Below are 23,042 nucleotides of genomic sequence, written 5' to 3'. Positions count from 1 at the left end.
CTAGATAGGGCAGAGGGGTGGAAGGGGAAGGGAGAAGGCATGGGTTAGAAATGATGGTGGGATGTGAAGGACATTATTATCCAAAGTATATTTTTTGAAGACACTTATTGTTGTGAATATGCTTTGTATACAACCAGAGATATGAAAAATTGTGCTCTATATGTGTAATAAGAATTCTAATGCATTCTGCTGTCATATACAAATAAAAAATTAAAAATTTTTTTCAACACTATTTTGTCAGTGTCACTAAAATTTTTGAGATGAACTGATTCTACCATAAAAATGTCATGAGGGAATAGAGTTTCATTTTTATATTTTGATTGAAATTACTGTCATTAACTAAATTTCAACACTTGCTTTTCAGGAAAATACACTAACAGAGCTTTGGACACATATGAAAAGCATATTTGTATGGGAATATACATATGGAAAGACTATTTGTAATAGTCATTTATCTATTATAATCATCCTACAATGTTTATATATTTCCAATTATATTTTCACTTGCAAGTCTTTAAAAGTGATGCTTATTGTATTCATTTTTTATTTTAAAAATTGAGGGAGAGGTTTTATATATAGTGAGATGTGCTTAGGGCTCTACAGCTGCTTAGAAATCTTCCTGTGTTGGTTCCTGAAGTATGATGTCAAGGTTGCACCTAAGTCAGACAATCAGCATGAATTCAGGCTCAGTGAGTAATTGACTGGCAAGTTAAAAGATGGACAATGAGAAAAGTATATGTCAAAAGAACTTTTGGAAACTAAGAATGCTACTTCATACTGTATTAAAGTTGGCTTTGCCAGCACTTGCTTCCTAAGCTAATGACAACATTTCTAATTTTTATAACAATATCACTAAAAGACCAAAAGGTAAATAGTCATTGGAAACCAATTGCTTTGAATTAAAGCATTAAAAAGTTTCATTTACCGATTGCATTTTTCTCATTGATATGTTCATCTTACATGTCTGTTCTTGTAAAATGGAAAGCATTAAAATTCAAATTTTATAAAGCTTTTGAATATAATTATTATTCCTGTTTTCAACCTCCCATGATAGATTTAACAAGTGATATCAAAGGTTTTCCAAAAGTTAAATCTTATTCCCATAACACTAAATAAGTCTCCAAATATTTAGGTAATTGCTTTAAGTAAGTTACTTTTAATGTCACACATGGTTGTACTAAATATAAATATGGATGAAATTTAGTAATTTTTTAGAAAATACCTTTTAACCCATTAAAATATAAAATTAGTTTTGATGCTTTGGGGGATTTTCCTTATACTGAATAAAATTTGATATTTGAAGTTTACCATCAAAAATGTAGCAATAATAGAAACCAAGTAAGAGTGTCTAGGATATTTAACAACAAAATTGAACAAGCTTTAAATTTGATACTGTGACACATTAAAATTAGCTCACGATAGCAAAAAGTCAACCAAGGAAGACACGGGATATTTGGGGACTTTGGAAATACAACTACTATTTCTCATCCATTGCCTTTAAAATGTTGTTTTATGCAATTGGTTTATTATGATCACCTTAAAAGTAATATTTATTTTTGAAATTAACTTTTAAAAATAACTTAAAAAATCATATTGAGCAGAATTTTTGTTGTTTTTGTTCTGTGTATAGTCCTGAGGATTGCACAGGAGTTAGAACTTTTGCAAATATAAAGCAAAACCAATATGCTGATTAGGGATTCATAATAATTTACAATATTAATTTAATAAAATACCTAGAACAATGTCTAACAATTACTAACAAAATAACAATGAAGCTGTCTGCACTTAACTGGGTTTCTACATCTAACTTTACACTGCGACCCTGGGAAGTGGCATAATGTATTGGTGCCTCAGGTCCCGACTACAAAATGACAATGTTTCCAGAGTCCTCAATGGGTAGTATGAAGTTTAGAAGGAGCCAGTGTATGTGCCTAGCATAGGCTCAGAGTAGTGTAGAACTCTCCTGCTGTAAATGCCTTCTTCTCTCTTCTCCATTCCTGGCGTATCTTAGCTAATTGGAGATCAGTGAAAAAATAGTGGAAGTTACTGGAATAAATCAGCTCCAAGCAGAGGCACATCTACATTGCAGGCAATAGTTACACATTTCTAAAGTAACAGCCATTGAGATCAAAACGACGTTTTAAAAAAAAATGTATTTACACTTTACAATTTCTGAGTAGGGGAACATCTTTTCAGGAGAACAATGAGAGAAAGAACAAATTAGCTACGTCTGTGTGTATAGTTTAATTCTGTAAAAATAAAGAAATATACCCAATTTTATTAAACACTGAACATTCATGGACAGGTAACAGAAACAAAGCTATGTCATAGAGCAATCTACATCAACATCCAAAAACATCAAAATAGAATTCTCTTAAGGAATGAGTCTTTCTTTAATGGGGTTGATAATAATTAGAAGTTCCCATTATTTGTCCATGAATCCTAAGAACGGTGCTACTTCAAACAGGATTCTAGTAGAACTTGGCACAATAAATTTAACTTTTCAACAATCTCATTAGTTTTTCACCATCTTGTGGCTTCACTCACTCAGACAGTCTCACATATATGTACATTAATATTAAAAACACACATGGCTGTAAAGCAGAAAACTCATTCTAAAATTATATTTTCTACAACAAAAGCCGGTCACCATATTTATGTCCGATGTCTCAGTCACAGAAATGGATTTTCCTCACGGAGTTACTGATTCCCATACACTATCAGGTTCAACATTTCAGAGGTGTGTTTCTGGGAGGATCTGTTTGATCATGTGCAAGAATTCTAAGGCATTATAAGAAGTTGTTCCACAGGACAAGGGCTGCCCAGGCAATGATATACCCTTGGTATATTTAACAAGTCTTTAGTCTTCAAATGGTAACAGCCAGACACAGGGAGACATTCATAGTCTACAGGTGGTTGGCTCAAAGGTCAAAATGTGTTTTAAAAAATGTTTATGCAATAGCACCATAGGAAATCTTTCAGTAATGAATTCATTTTTCCCCAACATTGCATTTTTAAACTGAATTTCAGGAAGAGAGAGAGAGGGAGAGAGACAGAGGGAAAAAATAGAGTTTTCAATTCTCACAAGGCCTATTTCCACTTCATCTAATTTTTTAAAATACACTAACCATGACAATATCAACAATAATAACTACAACAATAATAGGTCAACAATGAAAAACAGACAATAGCAGCAGTAGTAACTTGAGTGTGGTCCATTCAGGCAGGCATCTAGAAGAATCCTGTGCACACCCCGGGGAAGTTTTCTCATAAGGTTCGTAAGACATCACAGGCTTCTTGGATTTGGTGTAAAAAGGCAGCACTTACACAGAAGGAACTGAATTCACCAATTAACTGGGCATTTCCAGTAATTAAATAAATGATGATAAGCATTGGCTTTAATTGACACTACTTGACCTCTTACACTAGTCAAAATGTAAGAACAATGAAGTGGTCTCAAGATCATTTGTGTTTCAAAGAGGTTAAGCTGGCCTGCAAGTGAAAATAATGAAGCTGAAATATTCCAGTTTCCAAACATCAGATAGACAGACCGACACACACACACACACATACACACACACATACTTAAAGTACAAACCACCCTCAAAGACTCCCATTTCACATCAACTCATATGGATCTGGTTTACATTGTATCTGTGATACAAAGTGAAAGCAATTATGCTAAGAAGAGGTTTTTCCAGTTTATGACCTGCAAGATCAGTCCCAAATCTTGAAAAATGGTCAAAAGGAACATTTGCAGGGTCACAGCCCCTGAATTGAACTGTCTGAATTGTGAGGCATCTGTTTCAAGCTGTGAACAGAAGCTTGTAGAGTCTCCCTTGAAGCACAAGATGCCCCTCAACCAGCTTTAACAGTACATCAAGCACGGAGTTCAAATATGCTCCTGTTGCTAAACAGGATTGGCTGGAAGCTTGTCTTCTAGTACAGAGATCATTCTGACCTTATAGTTTTCTTTTGTTCAAACTCATTATATAAAAACATTTGTGTTAATATCATCAGTTTTTTTAAAAAATATGTCTATGTCTTCTCTTCATCGTGCACAATCCTTTATGTTCTGACAGAGGTTTTGGTGTTATTTTTTGGTATGTGTGGTTTCTGGATATCTTATGCTTTTGTATCTTACATAAAATCCTTTCTTGTTGATTGTGTCATCCGTGTGAAAATGAATTAAAATGGCATCCCCAATTGAATAGATTTCTTTTTTTTTCTATTTTAGCCATTTTTTTATTGATTGATTCAAAACATTACAGAGCTCAAGACATATCATCTTTCATACATTCGACTCAATTGGGTTTTGAACTCCCCAAATACATAATACAGACTCACTTCTGTTACATACTCACATTTTTACATAATGGCATATTAGTGACTGTTGTATTCTGCTACCTTTCCTATCCCCTACTATCCCCCCTCCCCTCCCCTCCCCTCCCATCTTCCCTCTCTACCTCCTCTGCTGTTGTTCAATTCTCTCCCCTTTTTTTCCCCCCACCCCCTTGCTAGTCAATGCTATAGCTGGGCTTCAAACCTGCATGAGCCTGTTTCTACTTTCCTTTCTAGATTTGTATTTCTTCCCCAAACCCTTAAGGCAAGTTTTTTTAAAAAATATATTTATAAAGAGAGGTCAGAAAAGGTAAAGGGATGTTAAATTTGTTTCTGAGTCAATTACTGAGTCAAAGCCACTCTAGAATTGAAATCTTCAATTAATTTTTGCTTTAATAATTTAAGTAGCAAGAAATTTCTTTTTTCTTTATTTCAGTTGTTATTTGGGCAAAAGTTCAACAGTATTATTTAGGCAATAGATACTGGCAGACATTCAAAAAATTGGGACTAATATCTTCACAACAGAATATGTATTCAGAAGACTATTCAATATTAATTCAGTGCATCCTAGGAAAGAAGCATTGAGAAAACCTTAATCTTTCTTTTTTTGGTTCTCATTTCTCATGGTGACCTTTTCTAGCCTGTTTCTGGCACTCTGCACTTGTACATGAGACACTGTGAAATGAACAATATTCCTAGAGCATAGACTGAGGCAACATACCAGCAGCTGACCCTCCACTCCCACCAAGAATATCAGCTGAAAAGGGAATGTCAATTAGAATGATGTGCATATTCTTTCTGTTAATGCTTTAATTGAGGAAGGTGATGAAATCGTTAAATTTATGTGTTTAAGTTTACTGCACTTAGATTATTATTTAAATGCCTATTGCACAATAAAAAAGGTAGAACATGCTTTGAGATTATTGAGTATTTCAATACTCATTGTACAATAAAAAGTTAGAATATGGAAGTAACCAGAAAGTATACCTACTAAATTAATCTGCTTGGGTAATATAATCAGGCAAATTCATCAGGAGTAGAAAAGTGGGAGGGTGGAAGAGCACATTCATTATATTTCTTCAAGCCGTTAATAATATAACTTTTTGCACAAATATCGCAAATTTTAAATGTTACACACAGTAATCATCAATTAATAGGCATTTTTAGTTTTGTCTACAGTATCCCTTTAGTGGTGTACTTACCCCAGATCCACAGAATCGACCAAGTCCCACTGCTGTGGAATCGAGACTATCAAAGAGCTCAACATAGTCATAGCCACAATCAGCTTCTTCTTCCACTTCAAAGGTCTGAAAGGACAATTCAAGTCGAGAGCCTCCCTCGTTCTGACACTAACAACCACTCACAGTCCATCTTTCCTGGGTAGTTGTTATCTCCAAACTGTGCGTGTGAGTATAGCTCTCTGGGTTTGAGTTCTGCTTTCAATCGTCCACCACACTCTACCAGGAAAAAAAAAGGGATTAGAAAAATGAGCTTCAACTGGTCCAATTTTCAACTTCAGTGTATTCTGACATTCTCCAACTTCTGTTTCCATTTCCAGGATCAGATGTAATTTCCACAACCCAAGAGCCTAAGTACAAAGACGAGAGCACAGGCTGCCTGAGTTGGAATGTAAGCTCCAACACCTACAAAGTCTGTGACCTGGTCAGTGTTGTCCCTTCTCTGAGACACTGTTTTCCCAAGGGTAAAATACAGATGATGATGTTGGCACCAATGTTAATGGGTTTTTAGGATTTATACATAAAATCTTTTCAAAGACTACTTGTCACATAATAACTCTCAATAATTTTGTTGTTGTTGTGATTATACCTAATAGTTTTTAGTCTCAAGTAACTCGTTTTATGGTTAAAACAAACAAACAAAACAAACAGGGTCTTAATTTGAATTTAACTTTAATAATGTCAGAACCCAGAATCCAGAATAATAATCTAAAATTCAACAGAATATATAAAATTCATGTGTGCGCGTGTGTGCGAGCACACACACTACATAAAAATTCTACACAACATATATAGCACCATATTATTTTACTGTTAGAAATATTTATCTAACTAGATCCAGAAAAACACAGGCATAATTAATTATACTTATCTTTGAAATTCCAGAACCAATTCAGTTACAGTTGGTTTGCTTGTTATAATGAAATATTTTAAATGCTCCTTTTGGCTTCTTTTTTAGAGAGATATTAATAAGCATATGATTTCCCAGTTATTAACTTTGTCACAAGAGGAAAATACATCAAAGAAATAAGTCAGTGAACATACAAACTTTTAGCTTGTTTTAGGAGGTAAGAGGTTTATAAAAATGTTCTCAGTAATCTTTAGTAGGTAGAAGCCCAAACTTTATAACTAGAGATTAAGCAGAGGCCATGGAGGCCACAGTGCCCACCGACACATGCCAACCTGAAAGGGAAGGGAGGAAAAAGATGGGCTCAGAAAAGTGTCAGGAGAAAGACTTTCTTTCTGTCCCTGTTTCCAAAGACTGAAAGAGATCCTGGGAAGTAGGAATTTCAGTAATAAAACTATGGAAGACCCAGGAAATATCCCATTTGGGAAAACTGGAGAAGCTAAACCACTGGGTACCAGAACACATAGTTGGATGAGATAGTCCTTAGTGAAGATAGATCAGGCAGATGAATTCTTACTTGGATTTTCTATTTTCATATATGTATGGTTTACCTATATTGTGCTTTGGTGATTTTAAATAACAATACATTTCTGAATGCTAAGGCATGAATACCCAGTCAGCCAGGTTTATATGCACTGAAGGGCATTATCACAGACAACTGCTCTTTCAGGGACCTTCTTGTGAAGAAATTCTGAAAGAAACTTCCAACTGGGTTTCTAATCACAAGCATGCCTGTGGGGGAAGGTGGCTACAGTCAGTATAACTGCTCCTCTGTCTTGCAAATGATAAGTGGCCCATCTTGCACTATCTATTGACATAGTGCTATTGTTACAGATGTATAAAGGCATCTTTGAAACTACTCCTGAAGGCTGGAATTCAGATCACTTTGGGGATTCCATGTCCCTTGTCTGGCAAACTGGAAGCCAAGAATCCTCCTTTTTCCAATACAATGTTTTTCTTATCCCAGGAACTCTATAAATAATTATTCTCTTCCTGTGACAGACTTCCACAGTCAAACTGCCCACATACAAATCCAGACTTTGCCTACTTTGTCCCACAACTTCATTTGTAATTTTCTTCTTTGTTTTGAAATATGGTTAGTATGGGGATTCAAATCCAGGGCCTTCCACATGCTAAGCGTGTGTCCTACTATTTCCTCTCAGAACTTCACTTTTAAAATGGAGATCATACATAGTACACACATGTATGCGTGGATTTATATTTGTATGCTTGGATGGTGTCTGGCACACAGTTAAAAGTAATAGATATTTTAAGCTATCATCATCATCATCATCATTTTTTCTTGGTAAGAACATTTAAATGCTATCATCTGTAAACTGGAATCGATTCAGGTATGAAATGAAAAGTCACAAATATTGACCAACAATTCAAAACACTATTAATCTGCTATCAGAAAAGAAAAATCATATTTTTGCAGGCCAGTAAAACCATTTTGTGAAAAATATTTCTGAATTCAATACGAAAATACGTCAACCAGCTTATAATCTCATTTGTAGGTTTTTAAAAAATTTCTACCTATTCTCCAAGCTCAGTTTAATTAACAGGTCTCTTTTGTCTTGCAGGGTTAGCATTTGCATTGCTTTCACCAAACTGCCCAGGAAGACCTGAAGAGAGCACAAGGAGATGTGGAGGAGGCCCTTGCTTGTGTGTGCCTGCTTCCTAGAAACAAGGCAGGGAAACAAAATCATCCAAAAGAGGCAGTCCTCTGCCAGCCCCAGCCTGGAACAGAACTCAAGGAGGAAGCAAGCAGTGAAGCACATCAGGGAAAGAGGTTTCCCCAAGTCTTCATGAACCTAAAAATCACAGGAAGGTCTCATTACTCCATTTGACTGAAAACTGGCCTGCCTTGGGGGAAGTTAAAAAGTAAAAATGCCTTAAACTACACTTATGGATATTTTTAAATGCTGCACTAAGTTCCCTTTTCATCTGTTTCAGGGCTCAATACCACGGATCACTGCTATACTAATAAATCTGAAAATAATGTTCTTACCATAAAAAAGAGAGAGAATTTAGCCTAGATGAAGAACATTTGAAGGATGAATATGTGAACATTATGTGCACAAGACGTGTGATTTTAATATGTCCTGAGAGAAAGTCCAGGATAGGCAGCCTGAGGACAATTGCTTGAGTATTTTATTTATTTATTTTTTTAAAGATTCCCCATGGCTATTCAAACTCTGGTCAACAGCATTTAACGGGTCCCTTGAAAAGATAATTTTTAAGTAGTCAAAAAATTTTTGGCGAATATCCCATTCATTTAGCAAGTCAGAAAAACCTAAAACCAGTTGTTTAGTATGTCAGCAATTTTTTTAATCAATACTTTGAAAGTACTTTACGAGCTGCCAGAGAGAGAGAGAGAGAGTCTTTCACAAAATTTTGGGAAATGGAATTGGAGCTGAATAAGAAAGATAACTGGAAGAGAAGCCAAGGGGTGGGCTTCATTTTAATTTGGAAAGATGTGTTTACTTCCTGGTAAAGTATTACATTAAAGAAGAGGTGCCATAATTTGATCTACAAATGCTTTTAGCGAGCATTCTAATTGAATTTATTTTGATCAAAATAATTTCCAAGGAACATAATCATACATTATTGGATTTTTAAATGTCATTGACAAATAATATGATGCTTTATACTACAAAAACGACATCCTAACAGACAATGCCATGTTTAAAAATTACATATTTTCTCTCCAAGTTTCTCCCCTCTGAGAGAACAGTATTTCTTACTTTAAAATTTGTTTCTTTCAGTTAGTTTGATTTAGGCTGGAATAATACCAGTTGTTACCTGATTAAAACAAACTTGGACTGAAAATCTGAACCAACTGTCAGAGGAAACAAGAACTCTCACCAATAAAGTTCATTTTTCATGGACTTGGGTAGTATAACTTATGAAAAAATAGCCACAGAGCTATGTTAGAGCAATATTTCTAATCGTCTGGTTTTAAAAGTTGCAGTATTAGAAGTTTTTATTGCAGATCAAATTGAAATTATACACAGAAGTTTAAGTAAATTAAAGTGTATACTTGAGGACTTGTCTATAACAGTTACATGTATTCTAGAAGGCAGGACATAATGCAAAAATGCTTTACACATGAAGCAAAAGTTGACAGATATGGTACTGGACTGGGCTGTCTTGTGAGCAAAAACTTAAAGATAAACAGAAACCCAGAAACTCAATTTAGACTATAAGCTGTCCACAGTCAGGAATTTCTTATATTGTCCTTATCACAGATTTCTGATTTTGTCCTATAAAATATGAACATGGCACATTGTCTAGTCAAAGCAAAGGCAAAAAAAAATTGTTGAAAGATTACAAAATAAGTGAACTTGGAAGATATAAACATCAGTCAGTATAATCAGAATATTTGGCACATATACAGCACCCAGAAAATTCTAAGATAGCTAGCTAAATGAGAAGAAAACTTAAAAAATAACAAAATCTAACTAACCATGCAACTTTTGAGTTTCTTCATAGAAAAATAATAATAGTCATGGAATTTTACAGCTGTAAAAAATCTTTAGATTATTATTTCACAGATGATGAAACTGAGATTCAAAGAAATGACCTTTTCCAAAGTTCCCTGCCAGGTAAGTCAAACTTGGACCAGGACCCAAAGGTATCCACACGCTGGAACGTAATTTAAGTTCAATCCTCCCAATTTACAAAGGATAAAAGGAAACACTGTAAGAGTAAGATTTTATAAAACTGAAAAAAGAAATGTTTATAAACAGGCAATTTTGAATTTCTTTATCATTAGTTATTTCAATATTTTTTTTAAAAAGAGAGGGGAGAGAGAGAGAGAGAGAGAGAGAGAGAGAGAGAGAGAGAGAGAGAGAGAGAGAGAATTTTTTTTTAATATTTATTTTTTTAGTTCTTGGCGGACACAACATCTTCGTTGGTATGTGGTGCTGAGGATCCAACCCGGGCCACACGCATGCCAGGTGAGCGCACTACCGCTTGAGACACATCCCCAGCCCATTTCAATAATTTTTGACAGCATATTTTATACTATATTCATAGAAACTGATGGGCAGGATTTTTGTTTAAATGGCATGAACTTTGTGTTTTCAAAAATACTGATGAGCCAGGCATGGAGGCACATGCCTTTAATCCCAGCTACTCAGTTACTGAGTTCAAAGCCAGCCTCAACAAATGCGAGGTATTAAGCCACTCAGTGAAATCCTGTCTCTAAATAAAATATAAAATAGGGTTGGGGATGTGGCTCAGTGGTCGAGTGCCCCTGAGTTCAATCCCCAGTACACTCCCTCCAATATTGATAAAATAATAGGATTCAAACCTTTTAAAAACTATGCTTGTTAACAAGTATTAAATAAGTCATCAGAAATATGTTTAAACAAAAATGTCAAATAGATGGAAAATCCTTAATATGAAATTGCCACAGTTCATAAGAGATTTTTCTCAAACCATATTTATATTAATACATGAGAAATAATTAATTTGTATTATTTGTAGAGGTCCAATAATATCAGCATAAATGATATTTACTTTCTCATAGACTTCAATATAAATTAATGCTCACAATAAAAATAGACTAAAAAATAATATCAGACAATGAAAACAAATCCCTAAATCAAAGAGAAACAAAGAAAATAGAAAATAATTTCATTGAAATTATTTCACAGCATATTATTATTTTTATATTAATATTTGTATATTATTAATTGTTTATACAAAGTCTCTTCTGGAAATGTGTCAATTGTTTGTGCATCGTCATTGCCACTAGGTGTCACTATAAGCTAAATGACTTTAGGAAATAGCTACAATTTAAAGAAAAATCTTTTTGTCAAACTGAATGAAAATAAAGGATATTCCCTAGACAATTTCTGAAGCATATAATTAAATTGTATTCACACCACAAGCAATTTTATTATAAACCGTTGCCTCAAATTTCTATTTTTCTCTTAAGAAAAATACAGTTGAAATTCAATCTCTGAAACTCAAATTATGAGTTTAGAATTAGGAAGGAAATCATGTTGTGTAACAAATAAAAGAAAAAAAAATGGACTTCATCAAACAGAGATAATCCCATACTTATTTACAAAAACATATTAATGCAAAAGTAGCTAAACTGATGTGTTATTAGACACTGTATGAATTTTCAATACCAAACTACAGATTTCTGTTAGCAGTAACACATGAGTCAAATTACTAAATTTAACATGAAGTTCATTATACAAATATTTAATTTATTTTTTTTTACTGATTGGCAAGTATTTTATTGAGAACATAACAAAAGTAGGAGGTCCAACTATTTCAGGAAGGAATCTGATCACCAGCTCCACAACAGAGTTAGTTCTACTTGACTGTACTATATTAATCACAAATCAAACTAAACATTTTTTTCTTCTAAGATATTTAAGTAGGGTACTGAGTGATTCTTGCAAAAAATTCACATAGTACTTTGAAATTTTTCTGTGCTCTGCTTGGAGATTCATTTACAGTCCTATTAATGAAATACACATATTCACCAGAAAAGAAACCTGGGTCTTTGTCAGACAAGAGAAGCACAACCCTAATTTGCTGACCTGTAGAATGTGTTGCTTGAAAGCCTTTTCTCTGAACAGATGCATCAGAAATAAACCGAACAAACATTTTATTTCCAGTAGCCACAAGGGGATCTGGTATCTTGTTGCCACATAGTCATCCAAGAATTGGGGACTTTTCTGTTTCTCCATCAAATACTTCTAAGTGATCATAAACACATTCTTGATGCTGTTCAATCTCAAACTCACTAAAGGCCTATTTAAAAAAGAAAGGAAAAAAAATTTATAAAACCACAAATCACTCAACTGAATTCTTTTCTTTGGAACTAAAATACATATGAATAAAATATGTTCAGGGCATACAAATGAGCCAATCCATAAAGCACATTATTCAAAGGACTGTGAAATCAATAGAATATGTAATCTCTAGGAAAGAACATAATGAGTCCAATAATATAACCGTGTATGAGACTTTGGATCTTGAATGTTCAAAGGAACAACCATGTATTAAAGGTTTAGCCCTTAGAATAGCACTATTGGGAAGTATTGGAACTTTAGAGATTGGGACTTTTTCCCTAAGAGTAGATTGTAGGACCTTAGCCTCTTCTCACTCTTATTAGTTGGCTATGGGGTGATTGGTTTTACTCTATGTCTACTGCTGCCCATGGTGTGTCACCTTACCATTTGCACAAAAGCAACAGAGCCAATTGACCAGAGACTCTAAAACTGTGAGTTAAAATAAGCATTGTTTCTTTACAAGTCGACTCTCTTGATCATTTTTTATAGTAATGGAAAGCTGAATAATACAATGTGAAATTCTATTTTGCAAGTATTGCAAATAATTCTACAATTGTAAATAAATCTGCATCTACACAGAACTGAAACAGTTTATAATAACAAAGTGGTATTTTATGATAAATTTAATCCAAAGGATACATCAGAAAATTTTATGCAATTGTGTTAAAACATTGATCACTTCTGGTTTTGATGATTGTAAGCTTGTGAACATTATTCTACCTTTGGACATGTAAGCCCATTAAGAAAGTCTCATAACTGTTACATTTTCACAAAATTTTAATGCAATAAATCTTTATAGAATAACTAATACAAAGGAAATTTTTACTATATATTTCTTATTTAGATCTTACAAACCATAATATTAAAAAACACTAATGTGACAATTCTATAAGACTAGAATAACTTTAATTCATTTTTAAGGTAGATGGCACACTTATTTTACTATCTGGTATGCTGGAAAGTTTGGTATGCATTGCTATTACTTGTATGATTTACAAATTCTTATTTTTCCATGCAGTGATACTTATGTGTGAGTTTTAGCAAATTTAAAATTAAAATTTAAAATTAAAATTCACTAAATATATATATATATATACACACAATACATTAGAAATCATCAAGCAAAGTTTACTTGAGATGAATTAAAAATAAAATTGCCCAAGCTATTCATTAACTTCAGGAATTACAGGTTATTTGCTGATGTCAATTAAGGCTTATTCCTTTCCCTGGGGGAAAAACATCATATAGTGAAGAAGTAAACCATCATTCTTACTTAAGTCTATAAAGCAAAGCTAAAAAATATGAAGAAAATAAAAGAAATACAAAATATGCTTCAAAATTTATTAATTTTGCTATAATTACCAAATACAATATTTGAACAATAAACTTTTGAAATATGTTTTACTTAATGAAATTTTGTGTAGTGGTCCTATTTTAAGTCTAATGGATGATAGTCAAAACAATTGACTGTCAGTGCTGATTTGTTTCACATCACATCATACCACCTGTCACAGCTGACTTTAGAGGAATAAGGGAAGTAATGAAAGAAGTATTTGGTGTTAACTAGGGAGTAGGAGAAAGTAATGAGGTTGCTTAAAAAATTGAGCAAAGGAAAGGAAGAGGACTGATCTCTTTTATGAATTCAACTTGAGAAGTATAAATAAATCTATGGTAGCCAATAAACATTAAAAATCATTATTAAATGTAATTTATTATGGTCCAAAAAGAATGCTCAGTTCATTTCACCAAAAGGACTGAAGAAAAAAAAAAGATTGAATGTAACACAAAGATTTTCACTGGAAACAAAAAACTAACAAGTAAAACAGTAAGTAAGAAAACTTCACCAGAATTCATTATCCTGAAGCACAATATGCAAAGCAGGTGATCCCTGAAGGAGTTCATTTTATTAATTTATTAATAATCTACAATTTCTGTAATCTCCAGTTTCTCCATTCTGTTAGACTGGAGTTTATTAATTTATTAATAATCTCCAATTTCATCAATCTGTTAGACTGGAGTACAGTAGACACTGGACAGGGGCTGCAGAAGATCATGAATAGATATCTGGATGTCTCAAGCAGTATGTCAGTCAATTACTTCTCCACACATCTTATGTTTATAGCAAACTTTGTAGGAAAATGTAGACATGGCCAACCAAAATTTCTGGTTTTCTGTTTCTCATGAGAGGGTACTCAATCAGTTCCAGTTACCTCATTTTTAAAGATATACTAAAGAATAAAGCTAGGGACACTTTACCCACTGAGCCATATCCCCAGCTTTTTTTTCTTTTTATTATGAAACAGGGTCTTGTAAAATTGCTGAGAATGGCCTCAAACTTGGGGTCCTCCTGCCTTAGCCTCGTGAATCATTGGGATTACAGGCATGCACCAATACAGCTGGCTTACATGCACATTCTGGTGTCAGTTTAAAACTAGTAAGAAACTACTTCGAGAAAATTGACTCAACTGCACCCATTTAATTCTGTATTACACATGAAACCAAGTCTCTGAATTAAAAGAATAATGTTATTTAAGAGGATAAAACATTGTTTCAGGAAAACAACAGTATCTGAAAGTCATTGCATGCTGAGTAATCATCTCTTTTGATTGCTATGTTGTTTTGATTTATTTAATGAAATTTTGTGTTGTGGCATTTCCTTGTCTTTAATCTGTCCCCCACCCCCAGGTGACACTGCGGGGCAGACAGGACAAAGGACTTGGTTCTTGTTGAAGGAGCAGCCACCTGAAGCCCAGAGGCTAAGCAGCGCAGACCAGGCCTGAGAAGTGACCAAACCCCAGGTTGGCAGGTCCCGGCTCCTTCTGTTCATCTTCTCTTCAAAATTAAAAGATAAATAGAAAAGCAAGTGTCCCAAAGAGCATCATTGTTCTGAGGCAGAACATTGGCATCATGGTCAGCAGAACAATGAGCCCCAAATATCCACATCATAAGCCTCAAAACCCGGGAGGTTGTCCGGCTCCACTATGGGGGGCTTCAGGATGCAAAGGGAATTAAGGTTAGAAACCAGCTGACCTTGAACCGGCTGACCTTGAAGCAACTAACCTTAAACTGAGGGACTATGGAAGACAAGGTGGGCCCAGTGATCACAAGGCTACCTGGAGATAGAAAGGGCAGGCGAGTCAGAACAGGAGAAGTAGCAGGAGGAGAGGCCACCAAGGCCTCCAGGAGAGGCAGAAGCCATGAGCCAGGACCACGGGGGGCCACTGGAAAAGGCAGGTGATGGGCAGCCCTGGAGCTGCAGAAGGAGCCCCTGTCAATGCTCCAGACACTCCAGCCACGGACCCACTCTGGCCCTCTGATCCCCGACTCACGAGGCACAGTCTATGTCTGAGATTTGGAATCTCCACAGCAGAACATTCATACAGAAATCCTCAGGGAACAGGAGCCCCCTCTCTGCCCTGGGCTGGGCTACCAGCTCCTTCGGCAGGTGACACTCTAGTCCTCACTCTGGCATCCAGATCTGAATCCAGGGATCCCTCTGTCCCACCCAGCAAGCCCTGCTGCCTTGTAACCAGAGGCTGCTGAGGGGCCTCCAGCCTCCTGATGACCGCATCTCAGGTGAGCGCCACCTGCAGGGCTCCCTGACCTGTGTTCTCTGGGAGGCTCAGGCGGGGCCCCAGGGCACTCTCTACAGCAAATGTAGTATTACAAACCCAGATTCAGGAAGGTTACAGTGGCTTCTAGCAGGCCACGCCGCTGCGCATCTGCTGTGCTGCTGTTTAAATTGAACATGAGCTTTTTATAAATCCTATTTGCATTATCTCATCGAGCAATCATTCCCTGGAACATCATAAAGCAAACATTTATTAGGGCTCCAGTTGGTGCCGGGTCCTGCAGAGCTTGTAGCCATGCCACAGGCCATCCCGACCTAGACTCTCATTTGAGAGCCAGCCCAGGTCTCCCAAGCAAAGTTCACACTGCCCGGCACCTTTGGCAAAGAAAAGGACACCAAGAGCTGAAGGGCAACAGCCCAGGACACAAAGCAAACCCACTGATGGCCAAGAACCAGCCCACCATGACCACAGTGTAGGGCACTCAGCCAAGTAACCACACCTGCCCCTAGGCAAAGCACCCTCTAAGTCCACCACACCAAAGCCCTGCCACACTGCCCAGCTCCAAAAGACATACACATGGTCCAGTGGCCACAGGATGATGTAGTCACTTCAGCCAAGAGACACCATGAGCAGCCCACACTTAGGAATTGGGTGGCTGGAGGCTTCTCTGACCATCTGTTTCTTCATCTGTATTAACTACATAAGGTGACCAGCTTGGCCCATTTTGCCCAGGAGTTCCTTGCACATGTCCACAGCCAGTTCTCCCAGCAGGTCACAGGCCTGCAAAACAACAGCCCAGATGGGACCGTGGAGCCTCCCCTTCCATTGTTCATCAGAGTTGCTTGTTTGTAGAAAAGGATTCAAGCAATGCCCAAGGGTTCATCTCCAGGGTGGTCGGGGCACGTCTTTGGGACCTGGGGTGTTTCTAGAGCACTCACTCACACGGGCTGTGTTCTTCCCATGTTGAAGGACAGTGGCAACAGGCCAAGCTGCTGGGACACGAGGACAGGGAGGACATAGTACCTCCTCCTTGCCTGCCCCCAGGTCAGATGCAGTCCTGGGGCAGGATGCTGTGCAGAGGAGACCTCCAGGCTTGGAAAACCCCAGGGACAGCTGTGGTAGCAGGACAGGCCTGGCAGCTCTGTCCCCTAGGCAACTTGATACATGTGCACAGTGGTGGAGCCCAAAGACAGAGCTGGGGGAACCTTCATGGGAGTCCTGTCCCTAGATGTCTCAGCCCTGCCAGAACAAATTACTGTAAATGACAAGACTTGAGTCCACACAGATTTATTATCTTACAGTTCTGGAAAGCAGAAATTCAAGGTGAGCCAGCAGGACCCAAGGCTCTGTGGGGAAGGCTGGAATTCCTTTGCCTTTTGCAACTTCTAGAGGCTGCCTGCACCCTTTGACCCATCCCCAGCTCTGGGACCTCATCCCCATCTGCACAACTTCCCAGGCTGTGATCCTCCTATGCCACTCTTAGAAGGACCCTGGGGATATTTGGGCCCACAGGGTGATCCAGGGTGACCTCCCCATCTCAGGCTCCTGGACTTAACTCCACTTTCAGTCTCTGCCTGTGAGGTGATAAGCTCACAGGTGCCAGGGATGTGGGCATCCAATGGGGACACGATTCAGCCCAGCACAGAAGAGCATGTGGACGAGGTATCCTGCCTTCACTCAGCCTGCAAAGGGATGTCCTGACCCCCTCCCGGAGTGGTGCACTCAGGGGCACAGCTCTAGGTTGGAGGCCAGGGAGAACAACATGTCCCCAAGAGAGGGCCATGGTCACTTCCTCCAACAGCCCACAGAAGTGAAGTCAAATTCAGGAATATGTGAGACTAAGACGGGAAGCTGGAGGCACAGGCTCCATGGAGATCCTGGAGTGCGGGCCTGAGCAGGTGACCAGAGGCCTTGGCACCCACTGCACTCCTGGTTTTCTACTCTGGGGAACCCGTGGCATCCTGCATCAGGGGACACAGGTGCAGCCCGGTGGGCCACAGGGTCTGGGGTGAGCACTCTGGGCTCTGCGGGATGGTGCCTTGGCCCGTCACTGTGGCTCTGAAGGTACACCCTGGGGCCTGTGCTTTTTATAGCAAGCACAGCCTGGGCCAATGGATAGCTGATGTGCCATTTTTGCAGGCCCACCTTGGAGAATGGAGTCTTGGGTGCATGGGCTTTAAGGGAACAGAACCAAGTTCTGGCTGCTTTTAACCATCTCTCCAGCAGGCAAGCTGGCAAAGGAGGCAGATCTCAAAACTGCTGAAGTCACTGGGTTCTGTTGGTGCCAAAAGCTGGGAAAAGGTTCCGCCTCAAGGGGTCAGGGTCCAGCACCATGGGCAGGGACTGATCAGCTGGCCAGAGCACCCCTCCCTCCCTGTCGTCCCTCCGCCCAGCTCTCTTCTCCTCCCCTTTCTCCCTCTCTCTCCCCTCATTTTCAATTGCCTTCAAGGCCAAGAGAAGCAGCTGTGAAAGGCCTGAAATTGAACCCTGTACTGTGGGGTACTTACCAGTCACCCCAGCAGAGGGTCTCCCGGTGACCCTGAGTCATTAGTAACATAAATTCTGATCCTGACTTTTGATTCCCAAGGCCCTGGATCTGGCAACTGGGGCAGAATGCAGGGTCTTGCTTGAGGCTGGCTGAGAGGTCATGAGCCCATTCCTGTGATGAGAGGACAGGGGCCCACTGCTCATCAGGGGCTGAGGAGATGGTGACCAAAACGCCTGCACAGGGACCTTCTGTCTCTGGGCACAGAGGGAATGGCATAGCCTGAACCTATACATTGGAATTCCCCTGGGAACAGCAGCTGTGGGAGGAGGAAGGTGACAGGAGACTGGTGCAATTGGGATGCAGAACACAGGGTTCCAGAAGCCAGGTGTGGCGGAGGAAAAGCGCCAGGCAGACACCAGGAGAAGAAGACGGGAAGGGCAAGCTGCTCTTCAAGACTGAGAGAGGCCCAGTGTGAGCCCAGGTTAGATAAGCTTAAAGGGAAAGCACAAGGCTGAGCCACTTGCCCCTGCGAGGAACAGGTTTGCAGAGGGCATGTGGCCAGACACCTGGGAAGCAAGAGCCAGGACGTGCTGTAGAGGAGGAAAAGTTTGAGGGCTCACAGATTTACAGGCCTTAATCCATAGAAGGCTGGCTCCATTCCTAGGGGCTCGAGGTGAGGCTGAATGTCATGGCAGAGTGTGTGGCCCAGGGAAGCAGCTGACATCAGGGTGATCAAAAAGCAGAGAGAGCCACAAACATGTACTCAAAGACATGCCCCAGTCCCTACCTCCACAGCCACACCCCACCACTGGGTTAATCCCATGGGCTGTAACCCGAACATGTCTCCTCCAAACTTTCTTGCATTGTCTCACATGTGAGCTTTCGGGGACACCTCACATCTAAACCATAACACCCCTCCTGCTGACCCGCCTGCTGACCCACCTGCTGGTGCTGCCTGTGGACCCTTCACCTCCCAGGCTGCCCACAGACACAGCTGGAGCACTAAGTGGTTGATGACATTCTCAGATCTCGCAGTAGCTGACTGGGGGATGCAGCCGGCAGCAGTTGGAGATGTGGTCCAGGACAGCAGCAAGGTCCTCAGCCGAGGAAATGGAGTGGACTCAGTTAACTCAGTCCAGGTCATTCTGCTTGACTCAGGGTGGCAGCATCCTGACAAGCCCACTTTAGTGGGACACGTGTGTGATGCAGCTCACCTGTGAAGATCCTGGCCCAACCTCGCCTGCCTTCAACACAGCCACTCACAGCCACCCACAGCTGCCAGCAGCGCCCAACCCTAACCCTATTTTTTCATAAAATATTGGCTGTCTTGGGCAGGTCACCTTGGAAAAGGCAGCTCTTATGCCACCGTGAAGTTGAAACATCCCACGTTGAACCCTCCCGTGGGAACCGGCTCTACTCTTCCACTCATCTTGACTCTCCTCCTGATCACCAGCAGTCCTAGGAGACTCCCACAGCATGACAGGTCAGCTTGGGCAAGTTGCCTCATGAAGGTCAAAGTCTAACCTTGAAGCCAAGCCCCAACTGACCAGTGGCTTAAGGACTAGGAAGACAGGTACGAAGGCCCCTCTTCCTGTTTCAGAGGCAGCATCTTCAGCTCCTGGGCTCCTGAATTTGGGGAGAAGGACTCGGGCTGAGCAGAGCCTTCTCCTGCCAAGAGGCTGGACTTCACAGCAAAAGCATCCTCAGCTGACCAGGCCACTGTCCCTAGAGCCCCTCAGGCAGAGGCTGCCAGCAGATTGGACCCACCAGGTCCTTCTGATTCACTCAGTCCCAGCCTGGCTTTCACTACAGCCACATGACTTCCCAGGGTGCACCTGGGGACCACCAGGAGGTGCAGGTGTCTCCTGTCTCTTCCACCTGCCCTCCTGAGTCCCCAGTGGCCACACCCAGGGCACCTCTATGGGCAGGATTCCTGGTCTCCTCCTGGCCTCATGGGCTCTGTGGGAGACCGAGGCATCCCCCTTCCCTGATGGGCCTCATCATGACCTCTCACCATGATTGGGCCCACCCAGTGTTATGGCAGAGGCCCGAAGGCAGTAGCAGTGACCTGAACACCAGTGGGCACAAGCACAGGGTCCCCTGCCCCACCTGCCCCTTGCCCGTGGCTTCTAGGCCTCACCGCCCCACCCTGGCTGCCTTTCTCCCTCTGTCTCCCTCTATCCCACCTGGGCCTAGAGGAGCTGGCTCTCTACTCCCCTTTCTTCACCCAGGATAGCCTCGGGGGCTCCCTAGAGCTGGGCTGAACTGGGGGCCTTCCTGCCTCTGGGCCCCACCCTACCTCCACCTTAGCTTTGACTAGGAAACCTGTGAATGGGACTTCTTTCTTGGCCCCTTGAGAAGTAAATCTACACCATGGAAATGAATCCTCAAGAGAGCTGGGGCCTGTCCAGGCCTCAGGGCCAGTCGTTAGCACCTTGAGTGGCCTAACGGGGGCCCACCAGCCTCCCCAGTGCCTCCCTCTCAGGATTCAGCAGACCCAACGCCATCCTCCCAGCTCTCTAGCATGTGCCTTGACTCCTTCCGTGCTCCCCAGAAACTGTCCCCTGCTTCCTGAGGTGCCCTGCCTGTGCCCTGCCCTGGCGCCATGGTAACACACTCTAGAACAAGGGGCCACAGCAGAGCAGAGAGGCAGCCTGCATATCCCTGCCTCTAGGACCACCGAGGCCCTGGTGGGGGCCCAGGGAGCCTTGCCCCACCCCGATTCACCCTTTGCTGGGGTGCAACCTGCCTGCGATTCAGGATCCAACCACCATGAAGGTCCAGCCTTGGGTCAGGCGGAGGCGGCCCAGCACAGGGCTGCTCGCTCCTGCTATTCCGAGTCTGGTGGAGATAAGCGGCTTTCCTCCCATTCCTTCCCTGTGAGAGCCCATGTCCTCATCCCTCCCATCATCCTGGTTGCCAGTCATGGGCGATCATCGCACCAGCCCCACCCCCTCAACCAAGGGATTTGTGCCCAGAGAGACCCTACGGAACAACCACAAGGCCCAAAGCTCACTTAAGTTGTCAAGCAACCAGGAAAAGACACCTTCCACAGAGGCAGGGTCGGTGGCTGGAAGGACAGTTCACCACCTTCCCTGGTCAAGCACCTACTCTGCACTGAGGCCAGAAGAGTGGCCCCCCTCTCGGTCCTCTCTGCACCAGTTCCGCAGCCCTCTCTTCTCAGAAGACCCCAGAGCTCTGGTCACGCAGCAGAGGCTGCTTGTTGTCTGCCGGACCCGCTGCGCCCTGCTCTGGTCTTAACACAACCCAAACTTTACTAAGGTATCATAGAGTCAGCTAAAAGTGCCAGCCCATGGCAGCCTCCCTGGCAGCTGGAGTGATCCCCTGACACACTGTGAGCTGGACTGAGCAGCAGCCGCTGTAGGGCTTCAGGGGAGATGGTAGGGGCTGCCGGGCTGATGTAAGGAAGGACTGCCACTGGGCGGCGGCCAGCCACAGTTCATCCTCAGGTTCTGGAGGCCAGAATCCCAAAATCAGCCCCACTGGGCAGAAATCAAGGTGTTGGCAGGGCCACATTTCTGAAGGCTCCAGGGCTATCCCATGCCCCCAGTGGCTAGTGGTTTGTACAGTTCCCGTGGCCACATGGCCCATCTCCACCTGCCCAGTGGCCACTCTGCCTGCTTCTTCTCCCTCTCCTGAGGACACTTCTGATGGTGTTTGGGGCTCACCTGTAGTGTCCTCGTCTCGAGATCCTACACTTGCACCGTATGCAACAGCCGAGTTCCGCAAGGCCACATCTAAGGCTCCGGGGTTGGGATGTGGTGCCTCTGGGCTCCATCGTTCAGCCCACTCCAGCTCCTGACAGGGACAGGATCATTCCACTGTGCCTTCTGCCCCTGTCCTCTCCCTGCTCTGGCATGACCACAGACACCGTGCGGAGGTTCCTGGCTGCGGCTGAGAGTGGACATCTGGGGCTGAGATTTCAAGGAAGCTGTGTCCTCCGGGCTCCCTCTAGCCAGGGTTGGACAGTTTCCAGGGGCCTGCCTCTGGGCTCCCTGCTTCAGTAGAGAGACAAACACTGGTTTTCTTCAACCCACAGCTCAGTGGAATTTCCTGTTCGACCTGGTGCAGGCCCTTAGCAGGGGGCCATGGCCAGGTGGCCAGGTGCCTGGAGAGCCACAGGGGATGAAGCCAGGACTAGCCCTCCCCCATCACTGTCCTCAGCAGATTGCCCACCTGATTACTACTCACTCTGGGCTCAGGGCTGTCCTTCAGGAAGGAGGATGGCAAGCATGCATGTGGGCCTGCCAGGTGCCCCGAGAGGAGGGGCCCTCCTGAAGATGGACACGCTGGGCCCTGCCAAGGCATCTGCAGGGACTGGGGCCTGAAGCCTCCCTGTTCCCCAGACTCCTCAGCTGCTGGCTGACAGGGGATTCAGGCATGGGCATGTACCATTGCTGCTTTGGACAGGCTCTGAGCCCCACATGGCCTAGGGATCATGGCCTAGGATGTGACACACTGTCCACCACATTGTCCCTGTGACCACTCAGAGTTACGTCTTCAGAAAATGATCTGTTTCGAGGCCTCTCACCAAGTGGGTCTCTGATGAGCGCTCAACTCACATGGAACCCGCGTCCCCATCTGGCTTCTGCACACTGGGCCCTCCTTGGCCATCTCTCCAGGCCTCTCTCCTCCTCCCTCATCTGTGAGTGG

The 23,042-nt window shown here is 41.8% G+C and overlaps 1 long non-coding RNA gene across 4 annotated transcripts in view; it reads right to left on the bottom strand.

Annotated features, from left to right (window-relative positions):
* Positions 1–4,756: 4,756 nt before the first annotated feature.
* The window catches only part of LOC144376218 (uncharacterized), a 107,518-nt gene continuing 89,232 nt past the window's right edge, over positions 4,757–23,042 (bottom strand). For all 4 annotated transcript variants that reach the window (XR_013436455.1, XR_013436457.1, XR_013436456.1 and 1 more), the window contains 2 exons: positions 12,054–12,267; positions 4,757–5,798 (listed from right to left, as the gene is read on the bottom strand). This is a non-coding gene — a long non-coding RNA (uncharacterized LOC144376218). The remainder of the gene's footprint in view (positions 5,799–12,053; positions 12,268–23,042) is intronic.

Source organism: Ictidomys tridecemlineatus, chromosome 3 (genome assembly GCF_052094955.1).
Source record: "Ictidomys tridecemlineatus isolate mIctTri1 chromosome 3, mIctTri1.hap1, whole genome shotgun sequence".
Taxonomy (NCBI): domain Eukaryota; kingdom Metazoa; phylum Chordata; class Mammalia; order Rodentia; family Sciuridae; genus Ictidomys; species Ictidomys tridecemlineatus.
Note: the sequence above shows the minus strand (reverse complement) of the source record. Positions and strands in the feature narration are given on the sequence as shown.